Source organism: Schistocerca nitens, chromosome 4, assembly GCF_023898315.1.
Source record: "Schistocerca nitens isolate TAMUIC-IGC-003100 chromosome 4, iqSchNite1.1, whole genome shotgun sequence".
NCBI classification, from domain to species: Eukaryota; Metazoa; Arthropoda; class Insecta; order Orthoptera; family Acrididae; genus Schistocerca; species Schistocerca nitens.
In genome coordinates, this window is record NC_064617.1 from 833,081,202 (window position 1) to 833,093,684 (window position 12,483).

Sequence of the window (12,483 nt, forward strand, 5' to 3'; positions counted from 1 at the left end):
CTACTATTTTCATTTCAGGATTTTTTGTTTAAATAGTGCGACTTGCCCCTACAAAAAAAATGGTTCAAATGGCTCTGAGCACTATGGGACTTAACATCTGTGGTCATCATCAGTCTCCTAGAACTTAGAACTACTTAAACCTAACTAACCTAAGGACATCACAAACATCCATGCCCGAGGCAGGATTCGAACCTGCGACCGTAGCAGTCGCGCGGTTCCGGATTGGCCCTACAAAACAGGACGATATGTAACGAGTATCACACGCTGAACAACATTTTAGATTGATCTGAAGATGGCTCAATAATGAGTCGAAATCGGTAGTCAATAAAGAAACTTAGGATTTTTATCCACACATGCTTTAAAACAGTAGTGCATGCGTAGAACCTGTACCTGTTGAAGACGCCATGAGGAAAAAGGAAGGAAGGTTAACGTTTCACTTTTAGCCGACGACGGTGTCATTGGAACTGAAATACGAGCTCGGATTGGGGAACGATGTAGAGGAAACAGACCGCGTTGTTTTTGTGTAACCAGTTATTTAAGGAAATCACGGAAAACCTAAATCAGCATGGCCGCACGCGAGTCTGTACCGTTGTCCTCCCCAATGCATGACAACTACTTCTGTTAGCGAAAGTTATTGAACCTACTAAACCATTTCTGCATTAAGTTTTCGTATCTATACGTAAGTACTTAAAACCTTCGCCTACCTGCCTGATTACTTTTTTCTTGCGGTGTTCTATGCTACCCGATTTTTTCATTTTTTTTTAGCAGGTCTGGGTCATTTCAAAGTTTAATCTCATTTGAGCAAAACAATATAATAGCTTTGACTAACGCGCACTTTCCTTTTTTATGGTTTAGCAGTAACTGTTTCACCATTACATTCATTATGGGCTACGTTGAGTGGAATTAGGCTGTTAATAAAACGGAAAAAATACACTGCATCAGTCATAGAGTCTTCCCTTCATAGCCGGCCGCGGTGGTCTAGCGGTTCTAGGCCTCAGTCCGGAGCCGCACGACTGCTACGGTCGCAGGTTCGAATCCTGCCTCGGGCATGGATGTGTGTGATGTCCTTAGGTTAGTTAGGTTTACGTAGTTCTAAGTTCTAGGGGACTGATGACCATAGATGTTAAGTCCCATAGTGCTCAGAGCCATTTGAACCATTTTTTTCTTCCTTTCATACACTACTTTTACCATCATCATCAAATAGAAAACATGGTTGACAGGGCTGTTCTTAGTGTAAAGATAGCATCGATGCTTGCCACCAAGAACAGTTATGAAAAATATGCCTTCCTTCTGATGATGATGCTGTCATAATCTGTTCATTAATGTTATGTTAAAGGATTTACACAGTAGCTTACGCATCAACGTTAGAAACTGCTTATATGTCCTGAGGCTCCGTTAACTCAATACTGAGCAGTATTTTCGAGCGAGACTACTTAGCGACTTCCAACAAACTCTACACATAATTTCAAGAGTTTATCGGTTCATTTTAGCTCCTCATGTAGTAAAACTTCATCATCAAGTATGACGTTTTAATTTATTACTTCTTACTAACAACGTTCATTGCAGACAGTACTTTACTACAGACAGTCAAGGAGGTATGACGTCGTGAATATTGAGATTCTAGAAATACTAGCTTTTCTGAAAACGTGGCGCAAATTACTCTAACAACACTCATACGGTGTTTGACAATGATGGCCTCTTGCAACAAACTTTACACATAATTCGAAGTATTTTACGCATGAGAGTCCGACTCCTTAAAAAATAGAGGATGGCAGAGCGGCGTTACTGGTAATCTGCTAGAAAGACAGAGAAGGACGGCGACACAAATTTTTACTCATACTAAATCTGGAAATATATATACATATGTATGACGTAATGGCAGCACAAATTTTTATTCTCACCAAATCTCGAAATATATATTCGTATATGACGTAACGTACACTACTGGCCATTAAAACTGCTACACCAAGAAGAAATGAAGGTGATAAACGGGTATTCAATTGACAAATATATTATACTAGAACTGACAAATGATTACATTTTCACGCTATTTGCGTGCATAGATCCTAAGAAATCAATGCCCAGAACAACCATCTCTGTCGGTAATAACGGCCTAGATACGCCTCGGCATTGAGTCAGAGATTGGATGGCGTGTACAGGTACAGCTGCCCATGCAGCTTCGACACGATACCACAGTTCATCAAGAGTAGTGACTGGCGTACTGTGACGAGCCAGTTGCTCGGCCACCATACACCAGACGTTTTCAATTGGTGAGAGATCTGGAGAATGTGCTGGCCAGGGCAGCAGTCGAACATTTTCTGTAACCAGAAAGACCCGTACAGGACCGGCAACATGCGGTCGTGCATTATCCTGCTGAAATGTAGGGTTTCGCAGAGATCGAATGAAGGGTAGAGCCACGGGTCGTAACACATCTGAAATGTAATGTCCACTGTTCAAAGTGCCGTCAATGCGAACAAGAGGTGACCAAGACGTGTAACCAATGGCACCCCATACCATCACGCCTGGTGACACGCCAGTATGGCGATGACGAATACACGCTTCCAATGTGCGTTCACCGCCATGTCGCCATACACGGATGTGACCATCATGATGCTGTAAACAGAACCTGGATTCATCCGAAAAAATGACGTTTTGCCATTCGTGCACCCAGGTTCGTCGTTGAGTACACCATCGCAGGCGCTCCTGTCTATGATGCAGCGTCAAGGGTAACCGCAGCCATGGTCTCCGAGCTGATAGTCCATACTGCTGCAAACGTCGACGAACTGTTCGTGCAGATGGTTGTTGTCTTGCAAACGTCCCCATCTGTTGACTCAGGGATCGAGACGTGGCTGCACGATCCGTTACAGCCATGCGGATAAGATTCCTGTCATCTCGACTGCTACTGATACGAGGCCCTTGGGATCCAGCACGGCGTTCCGTATTACCCTCCTGAACCCACCGATTCCATATTCTGCTAACAGTCATTGGATCTCGACCAACGCGAGCAGCAATGTCACGATACGATAAACCGCAATCGCGATAGGCTACAATCCGACCTTTATCAAAGTCGGAAACGTGATGGTACGCATTTCTCCTCCTAACACGAGGGAACACAACAACGTTACACCAGGCAACGCAGGTCAACTGCTGTTTGTGTATGAGATATCGGTTGGTAACTTTCCTCGTGTCAGCACGTTGTAGGTGTCGCCACCGGCGCCAACCTTATGTGAATGCTCTGAAAAGCTAATCATTTGCATATCACAGCAGCTTCTTCCTGCTTGTTAAATTTTGCTTCTGTAGCACGTCATCTTTGTGGTGTAGCAATTTTAATGGCCAGTAGTGAACTTGCTCGAACAAAATTTTGTGACGAGAACATACATTTATACCGTTTCACGGTACACCTTCGTTTTCCCCGCTAGAGCATCAGACGTACGACGTCTTTTTGCCTTAACACGACGTGACAAGGCACGAAACGACAGCGTGCACGCACCGGCTGGCGTCTGACATCCGGGGAAAAATCGACAGAAGGGAGTCGCGACAGCGGATATTTTATCGTCATTTTCGTTCTGCAACGAGTTTTTTCGCGTCAAAAGGTCTGGGAAATGCATGCGCCATGCTGTTGTCAACACCACAATCACCCAGATTGTTACAGTAATGTATCACGGGTGGTATTTGACATCTACCGTATAATGAGAAACAATGAACATAACGACTCATCTCCATCCTACGAAGTTTTTCGTAAATAATCATTGCTTGTGTTTTATATAACTAGCGTTCGTAATAGGCGACTGTGTCGGCGTCAGACTTTCAGAAATGTCGTCTTTTCCAGCGCTACGATCGCGTCGCCACACGTGCTGTCCGGTTAGTAACACTACGCACATTCATGCGAAATCGGCTTTGTCAGGTAAACCTTGTTTACATAATAATCCGATGCGATTACCTGATAAGATAGCGCCGCCGACTGCGGAACACTTTTTGCGCGTTTCGCAATATGTGCATTTAACCGTAAATGGCTGACATAAATAGACTGGAATGTTCTGTAGCCGTGACGGCGCGAACTTTCAGCTACAGTGCACGGAAAAGTTTGCAAATACTACCGAACAATCTAGAGAGATTACACGAGAAGTGCAACACATTTCTTTCTGTAACCAGGTTGGTTTTATTCAAGATTCTAAATACTAAAATTTTTATTCGAATTCTACAAATTCATCTTTTTTCAGATTTTCTTCTTTTTTCCGGTTTCCCCTCTGAATTCTATATTCTAATTCGGCCATAATAAGTTATTTTTCTGCTCAAATAGCAAAATTCATCTAGTACTTTTAGTGTCTCATTTTCTAACCTAATTCGCTTACCACTGCCTGATTTAATTCGTCTAAATTCCATTCCCCTATTCTTCCTAAACTTTAATTCCTTCTCCAAATTTTTCCTTGGCTTCCTTTAATACTAGCGCAATGAAGAACAACCCTGTCTCACTCCCTGCTCAGCCATTGCTTTGCTTTCATGCCCCTCGACTCTTGTAACTGCCGTCCAGTTTCTGTACAAGTTGTAAACAGCCTTTTGCTCCCTGTATTTTACCCCCGTTACCTTCAGAATTTCGAACAGTGTATACTAGTCAATCTTGTCAAAGGCTTTCTCTACATCTACAAAAGTCGTACACGTAGGTTTGCCTTTCCTTAACCTATCTTCTAAGATAAGTCGTAGGGTCAATATTGCTTCGCCCTATATACTCCGGAATCCGAATTGATCTTTCCCGAGGTTGTCTCCTACCAGCTTTTCCATTCTTCTACGAAGAATTCGTGTTAGCGTTTTGTAAAAATGACATACTAAACAGGTAGTTCGGTAATTTTCACTCCTGTCAGCAACTGCTTTCATTGAAATTGGAGTTATTACATTCCTCTTGACATCTGAGGGTACTTCCTCTGTCTCATATATCTTGCAAACCAGGTGAAACAGTTCTGTTATGGCTGGCTCTCCCGAACAAATCAGCAGTACTAATGGAACGTCGTCTATTCCAAGAGCCTTGTTTCTGTTTAACGTCTTTCAGTGCTGTGTCAAATTCTTGTTGCAGCGTATCTCCCATCTCATCGTGTCTTCTTCCCTTTCTGTAATATTGCCTTCAAGTTCATTACCCTTGTACAGCCGCTCTATACACTCTTCCTCCTTTCAGCATTTCTTTCTTTGCTTATCATTGGTTTTCCATCTGAGCTCTTGACATTCAGACAGCTGTTCCTCTTTTGTCCAAAGGCCCCTTTAATTTTCTTGTAGGCGGTATGTACAGCATCTTTCTCCAAAATTATACATGCTTCTATGGACTCACATTTGTTCTTAGCCATTCCTGCTTAGCCTTTTTGCACTCTCTCTCTCTCTCTCTCTCTCTCTCTCTCTCTCTCTTTCCACGTTCGCATTCCATTTCGCCTGCATTAACTGCATTTTTTATACTTGCTCCTTTCAGAAACTAAATTCAGTATCTCCTGTGACAACCAACTATTTCTATTACGCTTTGTCCTTGATTCTTCGATCAACTACGCCTTGTCTTTGATAATACGCAGCTGAAAATTCTAAGTTCTACGAGACCTATTCAATTTCAGGGGTTGGGAAGTAGCAAAATTCAAAGACGAACATGGGAACCATGTTTTCTACTGTTTAGAGGATTGGCCCAGGACAGCCCGGAGAGCACAGGCGATGTGGAGGGCAACTGGCGTTATTTGATGTAGGCGGAAGAGGTTCCACGAAGAGGTGCTCCTCGAACGTTGCAGAACAGCGGTTCCCAATCTGGGAGTACTATCCCCTGAGGGGTAAAATGAAATTTTCTGAGGGGTGAAAACTAAACAATTCGATTCTGTTTCAGTCACGAAACTAAATTATTTTCAAAAGATCACTACTGTCGTAACAGTTTTGTAAGACTAATACTGATTATGGTCTATAAGTTATCAATAATTACTTTTTCTCAATTAGTAGCAATAATGCAATGGAGGCTACAGGTTCCTCACATAGCCCACCCACTACAAACATGTCTTGCGCTTTGACCCGTACATCGTTGATGATAAAAGTGGGACATATACATAACAAAAATTAAATATCTCAATAAATGTCTTCTGCGAGTTGGATATCGTACCTGCAGTAGTCCAGAGATTGCTTTATTACTTCGTAACAGATAAATGAATTAATTGACAGCGCGACATAGCAGTAACTACGTAAGGGCTACTATAGTACTGTACATAGTGTTTATTATTATTATTATTATTATTATTATTATTAATAGAGTGGTCAGACACAAAGCATTAACGGCCTGAAGTCTTCCAATTTCTGCCAGTTCATAAGTAAGGAGTGCGGCAATCAAGTGATTTATGAACAGTAAGCATAGTGTACACATTTTAACTTTATTGATTTTAAATGGGATTGCAGCGTGCTGGTCAAGCAAGTACCGCAATGGAGTGGAGTGATGTAGGGGAATCATGATCTTCAACAAGTGCCTCGCTGTTGATAGTTACCTTTCTTTTCTGAGAGGGAGTTGTGGGTAGCACTTGCGATGCATCACGAATTCCTTCGTCATTAATTATAGCGTGCGCGCGAGCGCGAGCGCACGCGCACGTCACTCACACACACACACACACACACACACACACACACACACACACACACACACACACACCGAGTAAGTATCATTCCTCTTTCGTTATTTTAAAAATAAAAGTATTCCGAGAAAAATCTTTCATTCTTCAGTTCAGTTAGGTGCTTAAGTTGGTGACAATGTGGCAGAGAGGGGGCAATAGATGGCAAGAGGGAGGGGTGGGGGGAAAGGCAGGGTACTAGCTAATGTCTCATTGCAGTCAGGGTTAATAGCCTAAGAAAAGTGGGAACTACTGTTCTAAAGGTTCGGCTTATTATGCACTTACAATCTGGAGAGAAGTAAGCCGCAGTTTAAGCGAGTGGAAACTCCTTGGCTCGCGAGCGGGGAGGATACAAAACACACCGAGGTAACGAAAGACATGGGATAACGATATTCACATATACAGCTGGCGTAGTATCGCGTCTACAAAGTGCAAAAGGGCAGTGCATTGACGAGGCTGTCATCTGTACTTACGTGATTCATGCGAAAAGGTTTCCGAAGTGATTGTAGCCGCACGACAGGAATTAACAGACTCTGAACGCAGAATGGTAGTTGGAGCTAAAAGCTTGGGCTATTTCATTTCGGAAATCGTTAGGAATCCAATATTTCGAGAATACTTTCAGGCTTTACCTCTCACCACAGACAACGCAGTGACCGGCGGCCTTCACTTAACGACCGAAAGCAGCGGCGTTTGCATAGAACTGTCACTGCTAACAGACAAGCAACATTGCGTGAAATAACCGCAGGAATCAACGTGGGATTTACGATAAACGTATCAGCTAGGACAGGGCGGCGAAATTTGGCGTTAATGGGCTATGGCAGAAAGCGACCGACGCGTGTGGCCTTGCTAACAGCACGACATCGCCTGCAGCATCTCTGCTGAGCTCGTCACCTGATCGGTTGGACGCTAGATGATTGGAAAACCGTGTCCAGGACAGATGAGTCCCGACTTCAGTTGGTAGCAACTGATGGTAGGGTTTCAGTTCGGCGCTGACCCCAGGAAGCCATGGACGTAAGGTGTCAACAAGGAGCTGTGGAAGCTTGTGGTGGTTCCATAATGGTGTGGGCTGTGCTTACATGAAATGGTCTAGGTTCTGGTTACATTCGGCTACTTGGAGACCATTTGCAGCCATTCATTGACACTATGTTCCCAAACAAAGATGGAATTTTTACGGATGACAATGCGCCATGTCACCAGGCCACAACTCTTCCCGATTAGTTTTGAGAACATTCTGAACAATTTGAGCGAATGATTTGGCATCCCAGATCGCCAGAGACGAATCCCATCGAATATTTATGGCACATAATCAAGAGGTCAGTTGGTGCACAAAATCCTGCAAATGGTAACGCTTTCGCAATTCTGGACGGTTATAGAGGCAGCATGGCTCATTTTTTCTGTGGAGACTTCCAAAGATTTGTTGAGTCGATGCCAAATCGAGTTGATTCATTGCGCCGGGCAAAGGAAAGTGCGGCACGAGATAGGGGGTATCCCATGACTTTTGTCACCTCAGATTGTTCCATGAAGAATTGTAATATTTGGATGATAAGCAGACATAATAAAAGTGTCGTAATGACCGAGTCGAGAGGGTACAAACCTTCGTTACAGTTTTTACTGGCAAAACTGTTCAGTTTGTGTTGCCCAATAAAACTGAAGTATGTTAACGTCGCGGATGGTAGAGAATTTACTTATAGCGGGTAGCACCCCCTTCATCAGAATTCCTTGACGGGGATCGATCGGGAACAGTTTCTGTCGACGGTGTTTGCCGGGTATGAGTGGCGCAGTCAGCTGCGACAGAAGTTTGAATGTCTTTTGCGAGTGAAACAGACAAATCGCATAGCAAGTGACTTTTTGTATTGTGGACAGATGTTTGACTTTCATGGTGATATTGCACTACTAGCCATTAAAATTGCTACACCAAGAAGATGACGTGCTACAGACGCGACATTTAACCGACAGGAAGAAGAAGCTGTTATATGCAAATGATTAGCTTTTCAGAGCATTCACATAAGGTTGGCGCCGGTGGCGACACCTACAACGTGCTGACATGAGGAAAGTTTCCAACCGATTTCTCATACACAAACAGCAGTTGACCGGCGTTGCTTGGTGAAACGTTGTTGTGATGCCTCGTGTAAGGACGAGAAATGCGTACCATCACGTTTCCGACTTTGATAAAGGTCGGATTGTAACCTATCGCGATTGCGGTTTATCGTATCGCGACATTTCTGCTCGGGTTTGTCGAGATACAATGACTGTTGGCAGAATATGGAATCGGTGGGTTCAGGAGGGTAATACGGAACGCCGTGCTGGATCCTAAGGGCCTCGTATCAGTAGCAGTCGAGATGACAGGAATCTTATCCGCATGGTTGTAACGGATCGTGCAGCCACGTCTCGATCCCTGAGTCAACAGATGGGGACGTATGCAAGACAACAACCATCTGCACGAACAGTTCGACGTCGTTTCCAGCAGCATGGACTATCAACTCGGAGACCATGGCTGCGGTTACCCTTGACGCTTCATTACAGACAGGAACGCCTGCGATGGTGTACTCAACGACGAACCTGGGTGCACGAATGGCAAAACGTCATTTTTACGGATGAATCCAGGTTCTGTTTACAGCATCATGATGGTCGCATCCGTGTATGGCGACATCGCGGTGAACGCACATTGGAAGCGTGTATTCGTCATCGCCATACTGGCGTATCACCCGGCGTGATGGTATGGGGTGCCATTGGTTATACGTCTCGGTCACCTCTTGCTCGCATTGACGGCACTTTGAACAGTGTACGTTACCTTTCAGATGTGTTACGACCCGTGGCTCTACCCTTCATTCGATCCCTGCGAAACCCTACATTTCAGCAGGATAATGCACGACCGCATGTTCCAGATCCTGTACGGGCCTTTCTGGATACAGAAAATGTTCGACTACTCCCCTGGCCAGCACATTCTCCAGATCTCTCACCAACTGAAAACGTCTGGTCAGCGGTGGCCGAGCAACTGGCTCGTCACAATACGCCAGTCACTACTCTTGATGAACTGTGTTACCTGTGCACGCCATCCAAGCTCTGTTTGACTCAATGCCCAGGCGTATCAAGGCCGTTATTACGGCCAAATGGTTCAAATGGCTCTGAGCACTATGGGACTCAACTTCTGAGGTCATTAGTCCCCTAGAACTTAGTACTAGTTAAACCTAACTAAGGCAACGGCCTTGCCGCAGTGGATACACCGGTTCCCGTGAGATCACCGAAGTTAAGCGCTGCCGGGCGTGGTCCGCATTTGGATGGGTGACCATCCAGGCCGCCATGCGCTGTTGCCATTTTTCGGGGTACACTCAGCCTCGTGATGCCAATTGAGGAGCTACTCGACCGAATAGTAGCGGCTTCGGTCAAGAATACCATCATAACGACCGGGAGCGCGGTGTGCTGACCCCACGCCCCTCCTATCCGCATCCTCCTGAGGATGAGACGGCGGTCGGATGGTCCCGGTAGGCCACTCGTGGCGACGACGGAGTGAAAAAAAAAAAACTTAACTAACCTAAGGACATCACAATCACATACATCCATGCCCGAGGCAGGATTCGAACCTGCGACTGTAGCGGTCTCGCGGTTCGAGACTGCAGCGTCTAGAACTGCTCGGCCACTTCGGCCGGCTATTACGGCCAGAGGTGGTTGTTCTGGGTACTGATTTCTCAGGATCTATGCACCCAAATTGCGTGAAAAAGTAATCACGTGTCAATGCTAGTATAATACACACTCCTGGAAATGGAAAAAAGAACACATTGACACCGGTGTGTCAGACCCACCATACTTGCTCCGGACACTGCGAGAGGGCTGTACAAGCAATGATCACACGCACGGCACAGCGGACACACCAGGAACCACGGTGTTGGCCGTCGAATGGCGCTAGCTGCGCAGCATTTGTGCACCGCCGCCGTCAGTGTCAGCCAGTTTGCCGTGGCATACGGAGCTCCATCGCAGTCTTTAACACTGGTAGCATGCCGCGACAGCGTGGACGTGAACCGTATGTGCAGTTGACGGACTTTGAGCGAGGGCGTATAGTGGGCATGCGGGAGGCCGGGTGGACGTACCGCCGAATTGCTCAACACGTGGGGCGTGAGGTCTCCACAGTACATCGATGTTGTCGCCAGTGGTCGGCGGAAGGTGCACGTGCCCGTCGACCTGGGACCGGACCGCAGCGACGCACGGATGCACGCCAAGACCGTAGGATCCTACGCAGTGCCGTAGGGGACCGCACCGCCACTTCCCAGCAAATTAGGGACACTGTTGCTCCTGGGGTATCGGCGAGGACCATTCGCAACCGTCTCCATGAAGCTGGGCTACGGTCCCGCACACCGTTAGGCCGTCTTCCGCTCACGCCCCAACATCGTGCAGCCCGCCTCCAGTGGTGTCGCGACAGGCGTGAATGGAGGGACGAATGGAGACGTGTCGTCTTCAGCGATGAGAGTCGCTTCTGCCTTGGTGCCAGTGATGGTCGTATGCGTGTTTGGCGCCGTGCAGGTGAGCGCCACAATCAGGACTGCATACGACCGAGGCACACAGGGCCAACACCCGGCATCATGGTGTGGGGAGCGATCTCCTACACTGGCCGTACACCACTGGTGATCGTCGAGGGGACACTGAATAGTGCACGGTACATCCAAACCGTCATCGAACCCATCGTTCTACCATTCCTAGACCGGCAAGGGAACTTGCTGTTCCAACAGGACAATGCACGGCCGCATGTATCCCGTGCCACCCAACGTGCTCTAGAAGGTGTAAGTCAACTACCCTGGCCAGCAAGATCTCCGGATCTGTCCCCCATTGAGCATGTTTGGGACTGGATGAAGCGTCGTCTCACGCGGTCTGCACGTCCAGCACGAACGCTGGTCCAACTGAGGCGCCAGGTGGAAATGGCATGGCAAGCCGTTCCACAGGACTACATCCAGCATCTCTACGATCGTCTCCATGGGAGAATAGCAGCCTGCATTGCTGCGAAAGGTGGATATACACTGTACTAGTGCCGACATTGTGCATGCTCTGTTGCCTGTGTCTATGTGCCTGTGGTTCTGTCAGTGTGATCATGTGATGTATCTGACCCCAGGAATGTGTCAATAAAGTTTCCCCTTCCTGGGACAATGAATTCACGGTGTTCTTATTTCAATTTCCAGGAGTGTATTTGTCCAATGAATACCCGTTTCTGCATTTCTTCTTGGTGTAGCAATTTTAATGGCCAGTAGTGTACTTGCTGACTTAGACGTGATTAGACAATGATTAACACCGATAACGCCACGCCCTGTGTCTTTCTCACTACTGTGATGGTAAGCTGGGCTGTGCTCGCTAGCTTGCATCGTGGTTTTCTCAGTGCTGTACAGATATTCGCTGATGGCCGTCTGGCAGCGAAAATATGTGCAAAACAGGAAAAAGTTGAGAATTCCCCGTTGATATGGTTCCGAAACAAATTACAGTCCACGCGGCAAGAATATTTTTAACATGCGTCTGTAGAAACGAGAACTTATCTTCCGCCTGTGTGTTTAATTTTCCATTGGTTTCGCGAATTCTTAGACAGTTAGTGGCTTCTGAAAAGTTTCCTAGGGTTCTGGTGTGGAGTACAAACTAGTTTGAGCAGGATGTGAGACTTACATCTATAAACTTAGTGGGGGAACACAAGGCCTTAACAATACAGTTTGTTTTTACCAGTTACGTGCCTGTTTATTTACAGAATAACGAACTCATTCTGTGTCCTATCGTTTATCTTGAATTAAACAGGCGTGTCACTAGACGGAGTGGTGTGACGGATGTACTCATGCAGTGGAACGTGGCCAGGTGAGATTTGTAGGTCTCTGTCACCGAGCTCGTAACTGCTTCTATTAACCCA

At 46.1% G+C, this 12,483-nt stretch overlaps 1 protein-coding gene and 1 pseudogene across 1 annotated transcript in view; one reads left to right on the forward strand and one right to left on the reverse strand.

The window, feature by feature from the left end:
• LOC126252599 (beta-2-syntrophin-like) overlaps positions 1 to 12,483 on the reverse strand; it is a 342,954-nt gene that overhangs the window by 149,709 nt on the left and 180,762 nt on the right. The window lies entirely within an intron of this gene.
• LOC126254265 (5S ribosomal RNA) lies at positions 9,808 to 9,925 on the forward strand (annotated as a pseudogene).